This window comes from Psammomys obesus, unplaced genomic scaffold, assembly GCF_907164565.1.
Source record: "Psammomys obesus unplaced genomic scaffold, mPsaObe1.curated_primary_1811, whole genome shotgun sequence".
Taxonomy (NCBI): domain Eukaryota; kingdom Metazoa; phylum Chordata; class Mammalia; order Rodentia; family Muridae; genus Psammomys; species Psammomys obesus.
Window position 1 is genome coordinate 2,108,396 of NW_026585895.1, and position 18,096 is coordinate 2,126,491.

General features: G+C 43.6%; 1 protein-coding gene across 1 annotated transcript in view; it reads right to left on the reverse strand.

Annotated features, from left to right (window-relative positions):
• The window catches only part of Fam171b (family with sequence similarity 171 member B), a 54,614-nt gene extending 36,573 nt beyond the window's left edge, over positions 1–18,041 (reverse strand). Inside the window, exon 1 of the mRNA XM_055600669.1 lies at positions 17,983–18,041. The gene's annotated coding sequence lies outside the window, so the exon portion shown is untranslated. The remainder of the gene's footprint in view (positions 1–17,982) is intronic.
• Between the last annotated feature and the right edge of the window lie 55 nt (positions 18,042–18,096).

Below are 18,096 nucleotides of genomic sequence, written 5' to 3' on the forward strand. Positions count from 1 at the left end.
TGCAGACAGGGGCATAGCTGTCCTCCGAGAGGCCCCACCCAGCAGCAGATCAAAACAGAGGCTGAGACTGGCAGCCAGACAGTGGGCCAAGCGTAGGGAGTCTTGTGGGAAAGTTGGGGGAACGAAAGAAGGACCTGGAGGTGACAGGAGCTCCACAAGAAGACCAACAGAGCCAACTAACCAGGGCCCAGGGGGACTGTGGAGACTGAAGCACCAACCAAGGACCATGAACAGACTGGATCTAGGCCCCTACTCAGATATAGCCAGTGGGCAGCTTAGGCCTCATGTGGGTTCCCTAGTAAGAAGAGCAGGGGCTGTCTCTGACAAGGACTGGCTTGCATGCTTTTTATCACTTCCCCCTGGTGGGGCTGCCTCAACAGGCCACAGGGGAAGAGGCCGTGCTCAGTCCTGATGAGGCTCAACGCGCTGGGGTGGGGGGGTAAGAAGGAGGGCTCCCCTTTTCTGAGGAGAAGGGGAGGGAGGGAAGGGAGGGAAGGTAAGACCTGGAGGAGAGGAGGGAGCAGGCAAAAACTGGGGTGTAAAGTGAATGAATAAATAAATTAATTTTTAAAAAATAATATACATTTAAATAAAAATTATGACATACTAGGCATAAATGGTTAAATTCTGAAGAATTAAAAGAATGGGTACTTTTCAGCTTTCTAGTGCTTATTGGGGTTCACTGAGAATCAGAAATACAGTATATAAAGACTTAAAGATAATTAAGAATTTAAATTTTTCACCTTCTACCCCATGCCTTACACAAACTAAGTTCTGGATTAGCTAAGATTTACTAAGCATAAACAGACAATTTTGTAAGATGAAATGAGGGTTTTTTTTGGGGGGGGGGGTACTATTACGTGCCATTATGTAAGGACCTGCTAAGCTGGAACGTAGTCGTTAGTAATGTGACTCCAGTAAACTGAAGAATGTCGCAAAAGACCATAAACACCAGCATTCGCCTGCTCAAAGCCTAGAAGAAAACGATGTGCCAAACATGGGCACTATAAAAGCTTACTGTTCCAGAAAGCAATGAAGTCAGGAGTGAGGGGGAAAGCACCCAGGAGGAACACGCGAGGAGGGCAGGAAGAGCCACGAGGAAGAACAAAATGAACGAACCTGAACAGTCACGGCAACCAGGACATGCAGGCGCACGACTGCTTCCGTAACTATCACACACGGTTAGATCAGGCCATTTTCATGCTCCACGCCTTCTTCTGAAGACTATGTAGATAGCCTTAGAAACACGGAAACTGTACATGCTACAGAAGTCGCTGACTCCATTTCTTTGTATGAACCCCTGGGAAAATCTCGCACACACCCAAAAGGCATCCAGGATGACTGAACCCTAAAAAAAAAATCCTTACTGTCCAGTAGAATGGTTTATTCATACAAGGAACATTACGAAGTTATTCAAATGAGTACAAATGTATCACCAAAGGAAGTCTGCCAAATATGATGCTGAACAATAAAAAACAAAAACAAATTTCAGAATGTCATGCATAACACGCACATCTATTTCGGTTTTCAAACAGAAATGACACCAGTTCCATAATGGTGACTAATTCCAGGGGAGGAGAAACTAAATAAGAATGGAGTTTGAGTCCATGTTTAAATTTTATTTCTTAAAAGAAACAGAGAAGTATAAGCCAAATACAGCATAAAGCCAAGATTTGATGGATCCCGGTGGTGAGAACAGGGGTGTCTGAAATACATAGAGATTACATGTCTGAGATCTTTCATGGTGAAGATAAAAAGTTGTAGATGAAAGCAGAAGCGGGAAAAGCAATTGCTATGGTGAATGTCTGCACAGAATACAAAACACAGCTGAGTAATTTATTTTCACTTGTAACCAAAACGGACCAAAAATCATTCCTAAATACTGATGCCCCTGTTTGGTTTTGTCCTACTGACTGTCTAAACTCACACTGGATTTATTCCTTTAATTTGGAAACCCTTATCATAAAGAATAGTGTTTCATGAACAAACACTATTGGGCCATAATAACCCTGGCTTTCTTTTGCTCCCCACTTAGAGACAGAATGAATGTACATCACCTCTGAAGTCTTTTAATATGTGATTTTCACATTTCAAGGAAAGTGCCTTAGCATGCTTAGGTACATGAATTTTGTTACATATTTTAATTATTTATTTACATGTACCTACCAAACCAATATTAGGATTAAATCAGCCTTAAATTTCACAGAACACAGTCTTTCTGCTCTAATCAATACAGGAATCAATCAGCTGCCTCCATTAGGATGCTAATGCCCTTCTCCTTTATAGAGTGCATCACGAGAGAGAAACATAATTTACTACTCCTTTGAGGTTAAAGGGAGAAAGAAAAAAAAATTTCATCTGCTTTCCAGCAGAATGCTTTTCTAAAACAGTGTTTCAAGACTCACATTTTAGTGAAACTACTGCCTCAGCAGTGCCCAAACCAGAGACAAAGGAGAGCGGGAACACTGTGGCTCCTTATTTAAAATGCCATCTTTTCAGTAAGTTTTCCAAAGGTCCAGGGCAGCTTTAATTGGCTTATTTGTATGCTGAGAATACTGTTAGTTCAAGCTAAGATTTCCTGGACAGGAAAGGAAGACACAACTTACTATTGTTTGATTCAGTCTTTCTTATGAGCCAATTTATCCTCTCATAAAAATGAAGGCAATCAATATTGAAAAACAAAAGCTCATGGATGAATACCTCACTAATTTTTGTTTGTTTGTTTGCTTTTCAATATATTTCCCTCACTTGCTTTAGGTGATGTTTCAAAGACAATACTGTTTCTATGTTTTTTAAAAAAGGAAAATAAATAATTTTATTCCATATGATGACTTAACACTTCTTTTACAATGGAAAACTAAAACCACAAAAAAAAAAAGAAAAAAAAAATCCAGCATCACATAAGATGGGTACATTTCCTTTTCAGGTTATTCAACATTTTCTGATATAATATCATAGAATAAAAATCAGGACTATAAAATGGTCACATTTCCACAATATTTAATTTCCCAAAATCTCCCTAAGTATGTGTAGTGGCATGAGGGTTCAGACCTATGGTCCCAGGAAGGGGGCGGGGGGGAGTGCTGCCCTGAGTTCACAGCCAGCCTGGGCTACAGCATAAACTCTCTTTAAAAAAATAAAACAAATAAAAGGGGTGATAATTGTTTGATGAGTATCCCCAGGTCCCAGGTGTTTTACACATACCTTCTCTACTTCAGTTCTGCCAGTAACTGTCATTATCCATGTCCCCAGCTCAAAGAACTTTATCTGTACTTCACTTAAAAACATTCCATTAGAGGGAACAGATACAAATTTGGATTCCTTGTGCCTATGTCACGTTCTGACTACCAAAGTGAACAGCCCTGAATGATTTCTCAGCCACGCCCATCACACACACAGGCGCCGTTCGAGCGTGCAGAGCCCAAGGTTGGCGCTGACCTCAGCAGAAGCCAAGAGACCTCTCATCTCACTCTCTGTGCTCACACTTCTTGACAGCTCACACCTACCATTTCATTCCTATCTAACCTTACAGGCCAGAAGTGCGACCGAGTTAGCTACTCGATCTTATAAAGTGCTCGAAAACACAGCATAGCTTTGTTAAGCTTTTGTCACACACACACACACACACACACACACACACACACACACACACACGCCCCTTGCATTTGGTGATTACTGAGGACAAATTAGTACACAAATTTGCAATGTATATTTAGAAATGTGTCTCATATGTCGGAGGTCCTTGATCAGTATTTTGATAAGAGAGGGGAAATGCAAAGATTCCTGTTTAGAAGGATCCTAAGGACATTAATCCTGTAGAGTGGGGGGAAAACTGAAGGTGAGAAGAAGGAGGAAAGCAGGGGTGAGGAGGCATGAGGTCATAGCCTGGACCAAAAATGACAAGCTAAGTGCTAATAAGAGTTTCAAAAAAAGAAAAAAGTGAAAGTGAAAAGAAACAAAAACATAGAACAGGGAAAGAAACTTTTTCAGAAGGGCTCTACGCCTGAGAATGGTACATTGAGATGCTGACATCAAAGAAACTGGCAATTCTCAATCTCGAAGTATATCACAGGGGCAGTGAAAGAACTAACTTCTCATCTCCCAGGCCGTCACTATACCATCAGCACGTGACAGATTCATAAATCTGGAATAAACCCTGTTAATTAAAAAGCATTTTTGAACAATCGATGTTCTTCTTGCTCATATAGCAGAAGACCAAGAAGATAACAGTCCAGAGCCTCACACTAAAAAGGAGACAATTACCAATAAATCCACTCAGCATATTTCTCAGCCATCTAATGTTAGACATTGTGTGATATAAAAATGGGTGGATAAATATGGATATGATCTTAAAAGGTTAACAAGATTCAGAGGAAGAATAATGAAAAACTGAGAGTGGAGACAATTTAAACAACATTATCAGATACAGACTCATCCCACAGAGGGTCTGTGTGGCTTGTTTGTTGAGAGATAATTGTGAGTCAGCAAATGTTGTGGTGAAGGCAGAGTGAAGTGGAATCCTGCTGAAGTTAGGATGAGAAAGAAGCAGGACAGTGCTGAAAGAAAAATCAACAGATTTAAAGTCCACCCTAGGTTAAGACCATGTGGGAAATAAGAGAGCTAGTTAAGACTTTTTGGGTATACAAATACAGTCAGGATTTGCGGATGCAAACAGGGGGATTCGTCCTCATGAGGAATCCAGGAAAGTAACTTACAAACACAAAACACAAGGATGTTGGAAGTCACTGAGACAGACCTTCACTGACACGGGTCACCCATTTCTGCATTTGACCTTCTTCTTTTCTGCTTACAGAATACCTGACTCCTCCAGTAAAGGCCGAGGCTGAGCTCACCATCTCCAGCACAAACATGGAAGATGGGTTCAGCAGATACGGGAGGTGGGAAAGAGAAGAAGAGTACAACTATGTACTATCTGCCATGAAAGTTACACACAGGGCAGGGGGAAGTGGTCCGACGCTGGTAAAACCATGACCACGGAAGAAAACCAACAGATATGTGGCAGAGATAAAACAACCAGAATGCTGCCCTAACACGGTCTCACCATACTGGGTGGGCACAGAGATAAAAATGTGCTACCTGAACCAATGAAGCGATCAAAGAGAATCTTCAGATTCGCCACATACGCGCCTCAGAAGACTCACTTATTCATTGTGTTTTTCCTTCACTAGTTTTTAAAGTTTTCAAAGTTCTTAAATATTTGTTTCATTTCAACTTACCTGCTAAAAGTTAAGAGAGACAAGCTAAAGAATTTCAGAATGAAAACAGATGGGTGCAATGTTCAGATGACCTTGCAAAGCAGGGAGAGCATGTGGGGACAGGTGGGGGCTGATGGGGACCTCTACCACAGTAGCAACATGGTGAAATTCCATTCTTATATTAGAAATTATAGTCTTCATGAAAAAGACAACACCAGGATGATGAGTGGCATGAGGTTGTTTGAATTAGAAAAGCAAGACATGGGAGACCCAATATACTGTTACCAGAGTCCAAACAGATGGCCAGATGGGGAAGAGGCTGAGCACATACACCAGCAAGGACAGACACAAAACCTGCTGTGGCTATATGCTTAAAGGCAGGGGAGAGCCGGGGCTCTGTGCTGACATCTGGTTCCCCTGGCGGGATGATTGACCGAACAGTGCAAACAGAGGTCTACAGGGTGGGGACGGTGTCTCAGATAAATAACCGATTCACTGCCGTAAATAACAGTTCTCCTTGTCACTGGGGTGATGTGGTCTAACCTTCCCCTTAGACGCTGAAAGCCCAAAGAGACAACATACTCTCCGTGAACCCTGAGAACCCTGGGCCCCAGCCTGAGGGAGAACAGCCACAATCTGCCCATATGCTTCCTTGGGATGCCACCTGCTTCATGTCTCAGCTCTCCAAGCCTGGATGAGTTACAGAACTTAATGGCCTTTTTTAAAATATAGAAATTGCTATATCAGGGGCCTTAGGTGGTAAAAAGGAAAACTATGTAACCTTTCTCTTCCTTTTAAACTGTGAACCTCTTAATAACAGATCTCATCTGTCATGTTTTAGCACCCCAGGTATTCTTAAATGAATAACCAAATAAAATGCATGCTATACATAGGAAAATATATCTACGTACACAGTTTACTGTCAGTTTGATACCTTTTCTTCAGAACTGGAAATTTCCAGAGACATGGCCTCGTGTGTGAACACATCTCTAACCCAACCTGAAACCAGACAAACTCCATGAATAGCATTCCTGAGGCACTGTCTCAGGAGCCTCTGCATTTCGCAGAAAGAGGCATGCATCACTACGCAGAAAACGGTATTTCGTAGAAGTCTCCATTCATATGCCATAACAACAATAAGTAATGAGACCTGGGGCTCTCACAGGGAAAGAAGGCAAGACAAATGTTTTCATGAGGCTGGTGCATACCACAGAGAGGCAAGAGAAGGAGGCGTTAACAGACGCCAAGACACCATCCATCTCTGTTAGGTCATGCGGAAGACTGACATGCTAAGAATACAAGAACATGTGGTCAAGGCCATGGCACACCCATGCTTTTTCTACCATCTGTTAATGTGCTGGGTAACTTTCTGTCAACTGGACACAAGCTAGAGTCATTTTGGAAAAGGGAACCTCGATTTTTCTCTTTTGAGGTTCACCCCACTTTTAACCCATCCTCTCTGCTTCCTGTTCTGACATTGCTGCAAGATCCTGTCACCATGAACTGGGGACCAGAGCAAGCCCTGTCCTCCTCATACTGTTGCTGCTACGCATTTTGTCACAGCGACAAGACAAGCAAGGCAGATAGCATGCATGGTATCTGGCAAACAGTAGCAACTAAGTATGTTTGTTTCAAAATAAAAACACTTAGGGCTGGCGATGTAGCTCAGTATAGAGCACGTGTCTAGATGCATTAGGGCTCCGGCTTTGATCTCTGGCTCTGGTTTAAATCTCAGGTTTGGAGGTTGGTTGGCTGGTTGGTTGGTTGGTTGGTTGATTGGATGGTTGGTTGGTTGGTTGGTTGGTGGTTGGTTGGTGGTTGGTTGGTTGGTTGGCTGGCTGGCTGGCTGGCTGGTTGGTTGGTTGGTTGGTTGGATGGTTGGTAGGTTGGTGATCAGGATTTGTCTGTTTTTGAGACAATACCTCATGTAACCCAGACTATCCTCAAACTCTTCTTCTTCCCAAATGCTGTAATTACAGACATGTGCCTCCATGCCAGCTTCAGAATTGTTTTTTGTTTGTTTTTGTTTTTAAGAAGTCTGGGGGACATCTTGTAGCAATTAAAAACAAGGAAATTTGTAGGCAAATGGTGGGAACTAGAAAATATCATCCTGAGTGAGGTATGCCAGACACAAAAAGACACACATGGTATATACTCACTCATAAGTGGATGTTAGACATATAATATAGAATAAACATATTAAAATCTGCACACCTAAAGAAGCTAAGCAAGAAGGAGGACCCTGGGTAAGATGATCAATCCTCACCCAGAAAGGCAAACAGGATAGACATTGGAAGAGGGAGAAAACAGGGAACAGGACAGGAGCCTATCACAGAGGGCCTCTGAAAGACTGCCCAGCAGGGTATTAAAGCAGATGCTGAGACTCACAGCCAAACTTTGGGCAGAGTTCAGGGAATCTTGTGCAAGAAGTGGGGATAAAAAGACATGGAGGGGACAGGAGCTCCGCAAGGAGAGCAACAGAACCAAAATATCTGGGCACAGGGGTCTTTTCTGAGACTGATACTCCAACCAAGGACCATGCATGCAGATAACCTAGAACCCCTGCACAGATGTAGCACATGGCAGCTCAGTGTCCAAGTGGGTTCCCTAGTAATGGGAACAGGGACTGTCTCTGACATGAACTCAGTGGCTGGCTCTTTGATCACCTTCCCCTGAGGAAGGGTGAGTCTTACCAGGCCACAGAGGAGGACAATGCATCCAATCCTGATGAGACCTGATAGGCTAGGGTGAGAGGGAAGGGGAGGAGGACCTCCCCTATCAGTGGACTTGGTGAGGGACATAGGAGAAAACGAGGAAGAAAGGGTGGGATTAGGAGGGGACAAGGGAGGGGGCTAAAGCTGGGATACAAAGTGAATAAACTGTAATAAATAAAATAGTAAAATTTTAAAAGCCTGCAAAAAAAAAAAAAAAAAGTCTGGGAGAAGTGTTGCTCCTGCATGGTGTGGTGAGAAACTTAACTCAGTCTTAGACATGATAAAGCAGAGATGATAAAGCAGAGACGCCCATTACATTTCCACATGAAGAGCTCAGGGGCTCTTAGCACACAGCTGGCATTTAAAGACCCTGCGGTCCTGCAGTAAATGAGGGCACCTCATAAAAGAAAAACTGAGAGCCAAAAAAAGTAAATAAAATGGAAATATGCTAACTTTGTTGTTGAATACAAATACATTTAATAAGCATATTTCACCATGCCAAACAGCTTTCCAGGGTGACGTTAATATGTAAATGAAGTTTTCCAACTTAAACATTACATAGCAAGTTGCTGAAGTTACAGATTTTCTACTGCCCTTCTGGTAAGGAGTGCTGATGAGGGAAGGGGAGAAACTGAGTCTGTCAAGCTTGCCTCTGAGTCACCGGATGCTGAACCCCACAGCCCCTGCAGGAGTCCTTCCATACCGAAATCACGCAAAATGGCCACACGCTCCATCCTTGTGACATTTATGTCTGTCCCTCACAGTCTTCTCTCAAGCTACAGTCTGATGGGGTCTCAACACATACTACTGTTTATCTTTGCATTTCCCCATTTGGATTTTCAAATGCAAAGATAATTTCCATAAGATAGACATAACCCTCAAAACACAGGCAGCCTTCTGTGGTGCCTTTCGCTCTTCACAGCACCAGCTTTTCCAAATCCATCAGTTATTCCTGAAAGCCGAAGAGGCGCGAATGAAAAAAGAAAAATATGTTCCCCTGAACGTAAAGACGGTAATATTCCTACGCCCGGCACACTGTTGTGGTGAACAACGCCAGTTACATCACAGGTTTAAATCTTTTTGGGCTGCAGTTACTGCTTTGACCTGCAAATTGTTTAAAGACCAAAGTTCAGTACATTAAGTACTAAGTTTCATAAAAGCCATCTTCGGAAATTTCTAACCTCGGGGTCAGCCCTTGTTGCTGGGCCTGTTTGAGGCCTAGACTCTGAAGACCAGGGTCATCACCACAGCCCGTAAAAAGGTCACTCAGTCTCATGACTGTCCTTCTGTAAGACAGCCATATGACGGATTACAGCTGCTGCCAAAGTAACAGGTGGAAGGTGCTCTACAGCCTGCCGTACAACCAACCCTGTACATAAGCCCATTCAAAGTCACGTGACTTATCACAGGATTATTATCTATTACCCACTATACAAACAGAATTGAAGAGCCAACCCTGAACGAACTGACCACAGGGCTGTGTCCTAAGAAATTGCTGTTTTTAAAGCCTCTGGAAGGATTGCTTATCTCTCTATCAAGCATCCCGTTTGTGCCCATCACTTTTGCAAAAATAGCATGTTGAAAAACACGCAAAAATCATGAGAGTCTGAATGATGCCTTTGTTCTTTTCCTGGTGAATCCATTTAGAAATGTTTGACTAGCCAGGATGGGTTTTCTTGGCCTTTGGAGTGCTGGGACTTCCCTCACAGACACTAAGCACTAGAGCGCTGATGATGCGTCCCTCTTAAGGGACACATCCTTCCACTGGCTCCCTAGAACCTCCGCAAGATAAACTAACAGGGGCAAGCAATCCTTCACATAAACAAGAAAGAAAAAAGCGTTCATTACGGTGAATCATTTTCTATTCCAGAGGACCACTTACATCAAGAAAAGGTCACAATGCGTGGTGTGACCTCCCAGAAATTCACTTCTCACATCTGTTTAGTTCCGTGTCTGACAAACTTCTTGAGTCATGAGACATCTTCTCTACTTGAAATGCTATAGTACAGGAACGATTTTAAAACTCACATTCTTTTGATTTATAAACTTGAACCAGTTGGTAATGAATGCTTTCAATTATAATACAAACTCACTCTCTCATATTTGCTAAGAATTAAATTAGATTATCATTAATTAATAGCTTTGTTGGATTTGGTGAGCATCAAGTGATTCAATTTCTTTGAAAGACCTGTCTTAGCTCATACTAATCACTTTTCAAACATGTCCAGAAAAAAAAAAATCTCTTAATACAACATCATTTTCATTCTAGTCCTGGAGGCCCTAATTCCCAAAACACTCGTAAACCACAGACCCAGGCTCAAGCTACAATAGGAACACCTCAGACTTTTTAGTTATGTATTTTAAATTTTTTATATTGTTTCACTGTAAACTAAGTTTAAAAGATTAGTTATTTCTTACATTTCTATAGTTTCCTCACATATAACTACAAGAAAAGTAAAACTCCAATTAATACAAAGAAACATTGAGCTACACATATGAGCTTTATCCCTATAATCTGCTACTCGGAGGTTAAAGCGTGAAGATTACAAGTTCAAGGCCAGACACCACAACTTAGTAATACCCTTTCTCTAGCTAAACTAAATAAAGGTTAGGGTGCTGGAAGGAAGCAAGGAGAAGAAAAAAATTTTATAAATCATAGCTTTTCTGCTAAACTTCCAGAATCCAACAACACAAATGTATTATAAAACATAGCGTGGGGCCAGGTATGTTTAGATACCCTAGATACATTAAAGTACATGCCTTTATTCTCAGCACCGAGAAGGCTGAAAAAGGTGAATCTGTGACTCTGAGACCACCCTGACCTACATACTGAGGGCCAGGCCAGACAGGGCTACGTAGTGAGACCCTGTCTCAAAACAAGCAAACAGAACAAGACAAAAGACAAGAGCGTCAGGCAAGGTGACCCATACACTTAATCCCACCACTTAGGAGGCAGAGGCAGGCAGAACTCTGAGTTCAAGGCCAGCCTGGTCTACAGAGCAAGTTCCAGGACGGCCAGGGCTACACACAGAAACCCTGTCTCTGTGTATAAATAAACCGACTAACTAATTAATTAATTTTAAAAATCAGAGGATAAAATACAGTTTTATAACCTTGGAAATACATTCATCTGAATAAAAACGAGTAAACGTATTTTTTACTTCAGAGACACGTATTTAGTTACTCCTCATCTTCATTTCACAGTACATTTATCATTAACTCACATATAGTTTATTTTGCTTATTTAAGTAGCTGAGTGTGCTCGTCATTCTGGTGCTATTTCTTCCTTTTCATGGAACTCATTTGGTAACCCTGCCAACCCTGCTGTCTCACCAGACACTTACAAACCAGTCCTGTTCGTGCAACTGTGAAAGAAACGGAACTTGTGTTTATGGTTTTTTAATTTATTTACTTTTGTTTTATGTACATTGTTGTTTTGACTGCACATTTTGTCTGTGTGAGGGTGTCAGATTTCCTGGAACTGGAGTTACAGGCAGTTGTGAGCTGCCGTGTAGGTGCTGGAAATTGAACCCGGCTCCTCTTCAAGAGCAGCCAGTGCTCTAAACCACTGAGCCATCTCTCCAGCCTGTGTGTATGTTTTTAAGAAATATAACCCGTTTAGCCATACTGAGCCAGGTTCGAGTAAGTGGATTTGGACTGGTTCCCAAGAAACAAGGGAGCAGACAGACGTCACGACATCCGGGCTACCTGCACCCTCCGGTCAGCTTCTTCGTGCAATCCACACAGCAGCGGATAGAAAACGTCTGTTTAGCCCTCTGATTTGTTACTGTCACATCCTTATTACAAAACAGTCGGACAGACAGACGCAGGAGCAGACGTGCTGGAAAGGCACCACAGAGCGCCGAAGCACAGAAGTCAGTGACTCAGCTGGAGCAGGTGCCTCAGACCTTCATAACCGGAGCTAGAGGAAGCTGGACAGCTGGCCTAGTGAGCGTGAGCTTTGGGGGATCCGCACACAGAAATGATCACGGCCTTAGCCCAGTAAGCACTCTCAAGTGCCACAGGACAAATGAATTTAAAATATGCCCCTTAAGCCAAGGGTGGTGGGGCATGCCAGCCGTCCCAGCACTCAAGAGACTGAAGCAGAAAGATCATAAACCCAACGCCAGCCTGAGCCACATAAAGAGACACAATCTTAAAAATAAAGAAAGAAAGAAATTAAATAAATAAAATAAAACACATACTTTAGAAACAGCATTTTTTACTAAAGTCTAAAATTGAAGTACAATAGGCCTTGCTACTGACAAAAACTTATTTAAATTTTAAATGATTCCCTCAAGGACTGTAAAACACTTTCTGGGGGGAGGGCGCTGCGTGTTAAAAAGAAACTGAAACGTCATTTATAAATGAAGTTAATTTCAAATCTGTGTGAGATGTAAAACTTTAATGCTGAGACCTGGCTTCCTGGCCTCGAGGTTCCGAGCAGCAGTGTGGAGCAGCCGTGTGCGGCCCTGAGGCTCTTCTTCCTTAGGTACTGAGGTGAGCTTGACTCCTTGGTGAGGAAAGTGACTGCGCTTCCTCACCATCCCTCCACGAAAGAGCATTTAGAATCCCTCCCTCATTTTATGCCTCTGTTCTCAGGCATCATCAAGCAGGGTTTAAGAATATAGCCTAATAATAATACATAGAAATCACTTGATGCATGTGGAAATCTAATGTCTTGGACACATGGATTATGTGTTCACAGAAGGACAGTTCAAAATGCATTCCCAAATAGAATCTTTTGTTTGTTGTGTTGTTTTTTTGTTTGTTTGTTTGTTTTTGAAACAGCATTTCTCCATGCAGCCATGGCTGCCCAGGAACTATGTAGACCAAGCTGGCCTTGAACTCACAGAAATCTGCCTGCTTCCAGAGTGCTGGGATCAAAGGCGTGTGCCATCTCCCCTGGCCCCAAAGAGAAGCCATTTGCCTAGTTTATGTTTCATTTAAACACTTAAATGCAGAGCTTCTATAGTTTTAGAATCTTCTAAGAGAGTACGTATTCCAAAACATGTGTTCTATTGACTGTAGATGAAAAACACTGCACTCATTCTGTAGCTAAGGCAATTTGGACAAAAGAAAATTCAACAACAGGCCAAGCAAATGAATGACAAGAACACTGTGGCTGACCCAGCCAGACAGAACTTTGAAAGAGAATCAAGTTCAATATTTATATTCTTGAGGGAAGAGTTTTGTTTCAGAAAAAAATATTTGGTACAGTTTCTGGTGAGTCACATTAAAAACATTGTAAAATCTACCACAAAACCAACTGGACTCAAACTCAACACAATGGCATGTGTTTCTCCACCTGTAATCAGCATCCACTAAATGTTCCCTTTGGCTTTAAAATCCTGGAAAGACATCCTAGTCACCCATCTGGGAACACGGCCTTTGCGGCATGAGCACTTCCAAACAGAACCATTTCTGATCTTACTTTTCCTACCGATTTTTCAAATTCCTTGATTACAAAAAGTAAATAGACCCATTTTTCCCCGATGGGAGATTTAAATAGGAAAGAAAGTGAAAACTAGTGGGGACAAAAAAAAAAAAAAAAAAAAAAAAAAAAAAAAAAGCAGAGGACAAGCGTGCAGAGCTGCAAATAGGCACATCAAGCAAGAAAATGGAATGTAGGAAACGAGGAAGAGAGCCATAACATGTCATGCGCTGGAAGCTTGCTGAGAATATGTTTTAGTAACCACGAGATGAAGAGGGGCTGATACTCAGCTTGACATCGTTAGCTGTTTCATACGTGCATCAAATATACTGAGAACTCAGACAGGCACTGTAAAAGTAATTTCAAGAGAGAACTGTCATTTAACTCATCATTAGATTAAGTGAGATAGGTCCCAGCCTCATAGAATATTGGGTAATATTCAAATATTAAAGTATACCATATGACACAGCAATTACACTCATAAGCATAAAAAAAAAAAACATGTTCACACAAAGACTTAAGGATGTAGGAGCCTCAGTCACCAGAGACAAACTAAATAATCATGACAAAAGAAGCAACAAGCTGAGCTGGTGCAGTTCTCAAGATGAAATCCCACACATCAGAACAGAGAAGTAAACTACTAATGTCCTAGGAAATCAATGAAATCAGTAAAAAAAATTATCCTAAAGCTAGAGACGATGAATACAAAACACTAAGTGATATGGGAATCCATATCTGAAGATCTACAAAATTCATAGTTAATCTGGAATGACAACAATCAAAGCAGCACAGAACTCTGGGTGAAGGACAGGGTAGCATGGGAAGGAGAAGATGGAGAACGTCCCACCAGGATGTAAACATGTCCAGACAGGTACTGGTTAGATGCAAATACTTATTTATCAAAGAACAGCAATATGTGTGCTTACATATGTGGACATATCACCAAAAAAACCACTGTACAAAAAAAATCCACGTATTACAAATGGTTAGATGTGTGAGTGAAGCAATAATGGCAGAATTTTGACACTAAGTGACTGGTACAATCATGCTATCTGTTTATTTTCCTTATACATTCAACATACGTATATATCACCAAAATACAAGACTAAGTATTTTCAGGCCATAAAAATTATGCTTCCCAGGACCCTATGTGCAGAAGACTTTTGTGAAGAGACACGGAGAGGCCGCGTCTGTGCTTGTCATGGAATTTTAATGCCACTCATTATTTTTGCAGCTCCCTCCCGTGCCTCGAGCTGCACATGCCTCCTACCTAATGGGCCATCAGAGCAAGTAAGATGTGGCTGTCTCGACTACCACCAGCTCCCAAATTAACTCTTTGATAGCCCCTCAAATCTCTATTCCTGGCAAACCCTGGCACAGATGGCAGTATCGGGACCTCTGCTGGAGGGAACAAAGGGGCCTCGCAGAGCCCAGACTTGGCCTTTCTTCTCAGAACTACGTAAAGACAATATTCCATAAGCTAACAAGTAAACAGTACCATACTCTTTTAAATCCTGATTTTTAGATGTAATGCACCCATTTTTTTAACCTTTCTTATTTCTCAGAACCACAAGAGGAATTTCCAGAAGAGTAAACTACAGAGACTAATAACCAAGGCCCGCGATCACTCTCCTTGCTAAGACACATCACTCAGTGTGCTTTAGTCGTCAACATCTTGCCTGAGAAAAGTGCTTTTTGCATTCCAAGTCCAAGGCATGGCAAGTGACACACAGACAGAGGACAGACCGGGCCGGCACAGCTACTTAAAGGTGTAGCACATTAATACCCACCTGGGTCACAAGAGGATTACAAGTGCATTTAAGAATCTTCTTGACAGAACCTAGCAATTGCCTCAAGTACCGGTATCAATTAGGCATGTATAAACAGCCCAAAACAAACACTGAAATTAGCTAACATTGAAGATCCACAGTTACATACTTTATCATCTATACTCACAAATCTTTTCCTATAACATTTTTTTTTGTACAAATTCGAATGAAGAACTTCACAAGATGTTAAATGCTTAGCAAATACTTGAGAAATTCGTGCCCCCTGATGCCAGCATATTGATCCATCTCTTCACCTACTTGGCCAACTAACATTTGAGTGTCTAGACATACCAAGAGCTCTTCTAGGTGACAGAAATATGGCAGTGACCACAACAGAGTCCATGCCCTCGCCGGCTTACTGAGGAGGGCCCGTGAGATGGCTTAGCAGGTCAACGGCTTGCCACCAAGTCTGAACCTGAGGTCAGTCCTTAGGGCCCACGCATTGGAAAGAGAACGAGCTCCTGCAAGCTGTACCCTGGCTTCCCCACGCAGGGGTTCTGTGGCATCTACACCCCACCCCCCACAGACACGAAGACAAATAAGTAATTTTTGAAAGAAGGGCTGAGAGTGGCAGATGGGGGCGGGGCTGAGCCAGGGCAGGAGAGGCCTCAGGTTAGGAGTTCCCGGGCATGCCCAGCCACATAAGTCTCCAAACTCCACACAGAGAAGGCAGCGAGTGCAGAAGTCTGGCACCTGATCCCCCCCCCACCCCGAAAATGAAAGAAGCCAGGGCAAGAGCTGCAGAAGGGAGAAACCAGAGCGGCCAGATCCCTGCACACAAGCGTCACGATCTGAGCACAGGTCATTCTCCTACTTAGTTTTTTTGTAGAAATGTCTAAATGGCCGAAGGACAAAGGTTGAAATAAGAGCCGCTCACAGTGAGTTCAGGGGGCATCTGTTTACCTCTCATGCCAACAACTGACGTAATCTGCTCACCTGCTCTTGGTTGCCACTGGACAGGGCTTGAGAGCGTTTGAGAAAGACTACAGCCAGGCTACTCTTCAGCCCTCAGTGTGAACTGCTGGACAGCAGCTGCTTTACCTCAACCAACTTAAATGAAACAGGGGTGATTAGCTTCCCAAATAATGCCAGAAAGCAAATAATACAGCTTTAACGCTAAATACTGAAGTTTCAAATTGTTTCAGTTATCTATAACCTGTATCAGAACACATTATGCCATGGCAATCAAACCCACGTCACAAACACTCCTGAGAGATGACAGTATCAGAAACCATGAAATCATCAACACACTCCCAGGCTCCGACCACACTGCGTATGTGTGAGAAAGCTCTCCTGTAATAAAGAGGCTGCCAGTCCGGCTCCAGAGCTCCCGAGGGTCTAACACTGGCTCAGGTGCTCCACACTCGTGCTGAAACCCGAGTAAGACACGAGCACCCTGCACACCTCTCCATCTCAGCCACCTCTGGGTGCTAGCAATCAGCTTAAGGGGGTGTCAGAAACACTTGCTTTCTCCCGGGGCACTTTGGTGATCTCATACTGTGCTCCAAGCACTTCAAGAAATTAAATCATCGAGGCTGTGTCATGGATCACAGCTGGGGAGCCTCGGAACTGCCCTCTGAGGGTGAGCAAGCGAGATCAGCGAGGACGCTGATTCCACGCTACAGATTTCCGTTTCGGCATCTTCTACAACGTTACTAGGCAGATTTTTAAAAGCCAGTGTTAATAATAACACTCATCTTGGGTTTGTGAAACCTCAGCCCAGTAACCAGAAAATCGGTGGCTTTTTATAAAAATCCCCTTTCCTTCCCAAAGCCTGGGCAGAATCTACAGTGCAAAAGGCAACGAGCTGGGTTGGGGGCTGGGAAAAGGCTACTTAAATGGATAACCCAGCTCTTTGCTCACCGGAGAGCTTTAACTGGGGGAGGGGGAGAAAATAAGGGGCTGTGATGGTCATATACACGACCCCCACACTTCATCACAGTTACCGAAGGTGTCAAGAGAGGCTCATTTAAGTTTCACTCCAAGGAGATTCCCCTCGGGGGAGGGGCTGGCCCTACAATCTCCACGTCACTCCGGGCTCACCTCTGTCTGCCCCTCCCCCGTCCCTTCCTTCAACTACAAACTCCTGCTTCATTGTTTTCTTTCATCTTATTGTACCAAACGCAATTTTGTTTCCTCCTTTGTAAGCTGCCTCAAACCTTTCCTGGGATAAGAAGAGAATTGCAATAAAATAAACCGAGATTTTTTTTTTTTCCTCCCCTCCGGTTCTAAATTTAAATACAGCAGGCAGGGAGAAACAGTGCAAAAGCTGTGTGGGTGTACAAGGCAAGACTGCTTGCTCAGTATCCAGGAGAGGATAGAGAGCAGAATGCTAGAGCGTGTGTGTGTGTGTGTGTGTGTGTGCGCGTGTGTGCGTGTGTGCATGTGTACGTGTGTGTGCGCGTGTGCGTGTGAGTGCATGTGTGTGTGTGTGTGCGTGTGTGCGTGTGTGTGCGCGCGCGCGTGTGAGTGCATGTGTGTGTGTGTGTGTGTGTGTGTGTGTGTGTGCGCGCGTGCGTGTGTGCAGTAGGAAGGGAGGAGGAAAATAAAATGATCGGTGGAAGCTGGCACCCAGCGCGGACCCTCCCTGCCGCCCCCGACCCTCTCAAGCCCGCTGCAGCGCGGCTATGCGGGAAAGGTTCCCACCGGAGCAGAGACCCAGAGGCCGAGCGGGCGGCCGGGGGCGGCGCGGAGGGATGGGGACCGCAGGGACAGGCCAGGCAGAGAACCCCACGAAGCCGAGCGCGGCGCTGGCACAGATGCAGGCCCGGCCGGGCTGCTGGACCTACCTGGATCCAGCCAAGTGGGGGACGCCCCCGGCGGCTCCGGCCTCTCCTGCGCCTCCTCGCGCCGCTTCTGCTGCTGCTGCTGCTGCTGCTGCTGCTGCTGCTGCTGCTGCTGCT